This window comes from Theropithecus gelada, chromosome 9, assembly GCF_003255815.1.
Source record: "Theropithecus gelada isolate Dixy chromosome 9, Tgel_1.0, whole genome shotgun sequence".
Lineage (NCBI taxonomy): Eukaryota > Metazoa > Chordata > Mammalia > Primates > Cercopithecidae > Theropithecus > Theropithecus gelada.
Genome location: NC_037677.1, coordinates 111,610,533 through 111,615,452, shown reverse-complemented (window position 1 = coordinate 111,615,452; position 4,920 = coordinate 111,610,533). Strand labels below are relative to the sequence as shown.

At 42.0% G+C, this 4,920-nt stretch overlaps 1 long non-coding RNA gene across 1 annotated transcript; it reads right to left on the bottom strand.

Annotated features, from left to right (window-relative positions):
- Positions 1-1,703: 1,703 nt before the first annotated feature.
- On the bottom strand, positions 1,704-3,645 carry LOC112631089. Its single transcript, XR_003121064.1, has 3 exons — positions 3,517-3,645; positions 2,766-2,861; positions 1,704-1,822 (listed from the first exon to the last, which is right to left on the bottom strand). It is a non-coding gene; the product is annotated as an uncharacterized LOC112631089 (long non-coding RNA).
- Positions 3,646-4,920: the final 1,275 nt, after the last annotated feature.

The following is a 4,920-nucleotide window of genomic DNA, read 5'->3' as shown; positions in this document are numbered from 1 at the left end:
ACAGATATATAATACAAATATATACACAAATATGTATATATGTGCGTATATGTACACACATATATACATACATAAATACATATATGTATCTCCCTTTTTAATTTTTAAAAATTCTAAGATATTTCAAACATGCAGAAAATTCTGTTACAAATCTTCTTACACCTACCACCTGGCTTTAACTTATGTACCCTTTGGATTGCACCGACCTATGTAGCGTTGTATTAACGTTTCTTCTCTTTCTCCTCCTATATTATAGAGAGATGCCTGAGGACAGGGGCTTGACCTCCTCTTTGTGTCTCAGGAGCATCTTACACAGCATCTGTATACCTTAGACCCCCTAATTCTTGCTGAATTGAACGGAGTTCTTGAAAGACCTCAAAGAGACCTTCAGGAAAAAGGAAAGTGTAGCAAGCAGCACATACGATTCTCACAGATTTGAGAAGCTGCAGCTATTTTTAAGGTATATTAATTCAGAAGGAATTACTGGAAGTGAAAATAGGACAGCTGCATCTTGTGGCATATAACATTGAAAACTTATTTCATGGACGGATATCCTTGACCAATATTTCTGATTCCAGAATTAAAGCCACAGGCAACCCGAATCCCAGCTTTCCATGATTTCTGTGCCCTCCTACAAATGATAAGTTTATTTATTATGAAAGACCTTTAGCTGATAACAATTTACCATCAGCTACATCAGGTTTATCATTAGACGTTTATGCCCTTTGTCGAGTCCCAATGGTTTTGTCTTCTGTGCCTCCCTTTACCTGCTATAAATTCAGGAAAGTGTTGTATTGTCTGAAATATTAGAATTCTGCCATATTGCTCCTTGGTACAGAGCTACCTCAATGACTTACCAGAATTTCCAGAATTCAAAGAAGAATTTGCTATATACCAAGGTAAATGAGACCTTGGCAAGCTTTCTAGATAGTGGTAATGGCATCTGGCTTGCCCTGGATGGTCCCAGTTGTAGATCAATGAATTATTTTCATGCTTCCTCTTCACTCTCAAAAGTGTCTCTGGGCCAGGCATGGTGGCTTACACCTGTGATCTCCAGTACTTCGGGAGGTCGAGGTGGGCAGATCACCTGAGGTCAGGAGTTTGAGACAAGCCTGACCAACATGGTAAAACCCCATCTCTACTAAAAATACAAAAATTAGCTGGACGTGGTGGCGGGCGCCTGTAGTCCCAGCTACTCAGGAGGCTGAGGCAGGAGAATCGCTTGAACCCGGGAGGCGGAGGTTGCAGTGAGCTGCGATCACGTCACTGCACTCTGACCTGGACAACAGTGAGACTCGATCTCAAAAAAAAAAAAAAAAAAAGTGTCTCCGTTTAGTTCATAAATTATATGATTACTCTATTAATCCCCCTACTAAGCTTTTTACATCATAGGACTGCCTTCTGTGGATGGAACTTCCATTTTTTAAATTTCTGCAGTGTCCCATTAAGTGGATTAAATAAGAGCCTTTGATTTGTTAAAGGAAGACACACTAGACATCACAAACCTCTCTTTATTTTTGGCATCCCGCTTTCTGAACATAACACAAACCAAAATAAGCCCATACCCCCAGATGTTACCATCATGAATTGTGCCGACATGACATAGCTGCTTTCCATGGGGAAAATGTAAACCATCAAAAAAAAAAAAAAAAAACAATAAGACGAAAATTTAAATTACACAGTAAAAAATGTTCAACATTTACAGTCCTGGACCATTTACTGAATTTAATTGAAAACCAGCTTAAATTTCAAAAACAGCAACAACAATCCAGGCTGCCTTTTTTTATTACACGTTGGATTGCTCCTTGTCTCTTTGCTTCATCTATATCAGGTCAAAAAAAGAAAAGAAAAAGAAAAAATAACAATACAACCTTGGAATCATGTGAAGTTATAACAATATTTTCAGCCCAGCAATTTCAGCCCGATTTTCAGCAGTAATGTTTCATTAGAATCAAACATTTCCTAGATGGTTTAAAAACACAATGAAAATCTGGCACTTTGGGAGCTGATGTGAATACAGCTTTAACTTCTTATTTTCAAAGAAAAATGAGATTTAACATTAAAAAACTAAAGCAATGCCCCTGAAGGTTCTTCTCTTAAAAAAGAAAGGAAGCTCAGACTGCTGTACACATTAAATAATTCAAATCAATGATCCTTTTAAGCCTTTAGCAATGCATGAACCAATAGGGAGAAGCAATCTAATACTTCATGCATTTAGGGGATTGCATTAGAAAGACTGCTAGTCTGCTTCTGCTTTTATAAATGCAAATGTATGCAGAGCAGACAGATTGGGATCTGTACAATTTAGCAATGATCGAAACTTGTAATTTTTGAAAATAGGACAGATGTCCAGACTAGTTATATTAAGATGCTTCTTATTGAAGAAGAAACCAAACCAAACAAACAATTCAATGCCACCTCCTCTTTTAACTGGAAACAAATAAACAAAGGCATCACAAATCAGAATAAGTTATATATCATCTTGTTTCTTGCATGGATTGTTCAAGTTGAGAGGCAGCTTAGGGTAGTGGAATAAACATTTCCAGCATGTGTCACTGCATTACTCATCTTTCCGTCCCTAAAACACAGGAATGAAGGGAAATGTTTCCCCATTCAAGGACCAGGGGTGGGCTTAAGTCTAACTTCCAGAGCGGCCAGGTCTCTGATTCTGCGGACTGTGCTCTCCTTGAGCCATAGACAGGAAGGCAGGTCAGAGTCAGGACAGTCAATAAATATCTGCTGAATGAAAGCCTTTGTTTACTCACTGAAACTTGTTGAGTGTACATCATCTTTCTATGTTTGTAATATCACAGCTCCAGAGGTTTATTTGATGATGGCAAGTGCCTAGAATGTGCCACAAACTGGGGAAATAAAGGTGAAAACATAGCATTTACTCTCAAAGAGCCCGCAGTCTGGTGGGAAAGACAGACAAGTAAATGTATGATTAAGGTGAGTGCTAGCGGCTGGGCATTCTGGCCTGTAATTCCAGTACTTTGGGAGACTGAGGCGGGCGAATCGCCTGAGTCCAGGAGTTCAAGACCAGCCTGGGCAACACGATGAAACCCCATCTCTACAAAAATTACAAAAAATTAACTGGGCATGGTGACACACACCTGTGGTCCCAGCTACTCAGGAGGCTGAGATGGGAGGATTGCTTGAGTCTGGGAGGTAGAGGTTGCAGTGAGCTGAGATGGTGCCACTGCACTCCAGCCTGGGTGATAGAGTAAGACTCTGCTCAAAAATAAATAAATAAATAAATAAATAAATAAATAAATGTACAAAGGCACACAGAGAGGCAGCTAGAAGAGTGGGAGGCACTGAGTTATAGGAATTCAATCAAATCTTCATTAGGAATGTCTGCGTGTGGGGCATGGTGTGGGGCACAAGGGATGGAGTCCCTGTGGGTGCTAGGAGTTCAGGAAGGGGAATGACACCCAGCTGTGCTTCAGAACAATCACTCTGGAGGCGAGGCAGAGGAGGATGGTGGGGTTACAGCCTAGAGGCCAGGAGGCTTACCGTGGGCCCGAACCAACACAGTGAAGGGCTGGAGAAAAAGAATGCCTGCTTATCAGAGAGACTCCAGCCAGCTTTCCCACAATGCAGCTGCTGCTTCACTTTCAGTCAGCGCCGATGGTTCCAGAGTTCATCCTTTCACTGAGCTAAATCCACCTCACTCTTACTGCCATGTGCTGGCCTAGATATGTACTCTGGAGAAATTCAGAAATGACAGCTCCTCAAACAGTGGGTTGTGTTCATGCTTGATTGCCATCAGCAAAATCTAGATAAAATATTTATATTTCTCTAACAAACAAAAAAGCAGACGTAAGGCATGCATTCCAAAACCTCCCTGGATTTCCCACTCTCAACATTCCAGGCAAGGACGCGAGGTCTTCCTAAAGAGGCTCAAAAGAAGCTAGTTTAAAAAATTATTCCTGGCCGGGTGCGGTGGCTCAAGCCTGTAATCCCAGCACTTTGGGAGGCCGAGACGGGCGGATCACGAGGTCAGGAGATCGAGACCATCCTGGCTAACACGGTGAAACCCCGTCTCTATTAAGAAATACAAATAACTAGCCGGGCGAGGTGGCGGGCGCCTGTAGTCCCAGCTACTCGGGAGGCTGAGGCCAGAGAATGGCGTGAACCCGGGAGGCGGAGCTTGCAGTGAGCTGAGATCCGGCCACTGCACTCCAGCCTGGGCGACAGAGCGAGACTCCGTCTCAAAAAAAAAAAAATAAAAAAATAAAAAATTATTCCTTAAAAAAATAAAGCCTCAGCTTTATCGATGTTTTCTGGATTTGGGAAGCTTTTACTTAATGAATTACCCCTCTTCTTGCTTCCCAAACTCAATAAATAAGGGGAAAGTATTGCTCCATTCAAGAAAAATAGGATTTTGCAGCTGGGCATGGTGGTTCATGCCTGTAATCCCAGGACTTTGGGAGGCCAAGGCAGGCAGATCACTTGAGGCCAGGAGTTCGAGACCAGCCTGGCCAACATGGTGAAACCTCATCTCCACTAAAAATATGAAAATTAGCTGGGCGTGGTGGTGGGCACCTGTAATCCCAGCTACTCGAGAGGCAGAGGCCAGGGAGTTGCTTGAACCCGGGAGGCGGAGTTAAGCAAGCCGAGATCGCGCCATTGCCCTCCAGCCTGGGCAACAGAGCAAGGCTAAGAAAGAAAGAAAGAAAGGAAGGAAGGAAGGAAGGAAGGAAGGAAGGAAGGAAGAGAGAGAGAGAGAGAGAGAGAAAAGAAAGAAAGAAAGAAAAAAGAAAGAAAGAAAGAAAGGAAAGAAAGGAAGGAAGGAAAGAGAGAGAGAAAGAGAGAAAGAAAGAGAGAAAGAAAGAGAGAAGGAAAGAGAGAAGGAAAGAAAAAGAAAGAAAGAAAAAAGAAAGAAAGAAAGAAAGAAAGAAAGAAAGAAAGAAAGAA